This window comes from Pocillopora damicornis, chromosome 2, assembly GCF_964200805.1.
Source record: "Pocillopora damicornis chromosome 2, jaPocDami1.2, whole genome shotgun sequence".
Taxonomy (NCBI): domain Eukaryota; kingdom Metazoa; phylum Cnidaria; class Anthozoa; order Scleractinia; family Pocilloporidae; genus Pocillopora; species Pocillopora damicornis.
The window spans coordinates 18,199,134-18,200,070 of NC_142671.1; positions in this window are offsets into that span (position 1 = coordinate 18,199,134).

Below are 937 nucleotides of genomic sequence, written 5' to 3' on the forward strand. Positions count from 1 at the left end.
CGCGTTTGCTCTCCCAGAACCCCTTTACAGTCCTCACCCGCTAGCTTTTTTTATTCGCTGGTTTGAATCTCACGCGCTTCGCCGCTCTTTCCGAAGAGCTACTGAGTATGAAAGCCTGCCCGTAGGCGACCTAACAGATGAAGAGGACCAGGAAAAATAGACTTTGGACAACATTTACTGAATGAGTTGGTGCTACTACATGAAGGAAAATGACATGCGCATATTTTATTCTCGGCGACGTGATGGACTTGGGATGTTTACTCTGGGAGAAGAGTCTTCTTTCACCCCCTCTTTGAAGGAGGTGAATGAAGACTCTGCAGGCAGGGTGAGGGTGTTTTTACACTGTTAAGTATTCTTACTTCAAGCATAAAACGTGCATGCCGTGCAACTTGTTTAAGGCCGTCGAAAGGCGCTTAGCGTAACGGTTTAAGTATTGTGGATGTTGTAGGCTTGAAAGAAAGTACCAGTATCACATGGCGTTTATTAAATCGAATTTCGGTTGGAATTTTAAAATTGACGTTTTGCCACGTGAAACTCCACTTCTTACAGTTATAACGTCTGTTCCCTCAGGCTCTAAACCAGCAGCCGCACCTCCTTTTATCATCATGATCTATATGCAAATTGTGACCTTATTGAATGATTCCAGCTGGTTCTTTCTCAAAGAACTCGTCGACCTTTACACCCTGATGTACAATCTATGTCAGTCCTCTCTACCCATTATCATCCTCCTTCCCCTTTTAGATTGTTATTCCCAATTTTGCGTTTTCCTATCTTACAAACCATATATTTTGAGGTTTTCTTCACAGTGAAGGTAATTTTTCACGTCGTTAAGAACAGGTTCAACCATCATGGCTCAACTCCGCAGGAGTTTGACTTGAAGTTTTTCCCAGTGTTGAAGTTGTGGATTAGAAAGATTCAGAATTATGACAGAAACAGG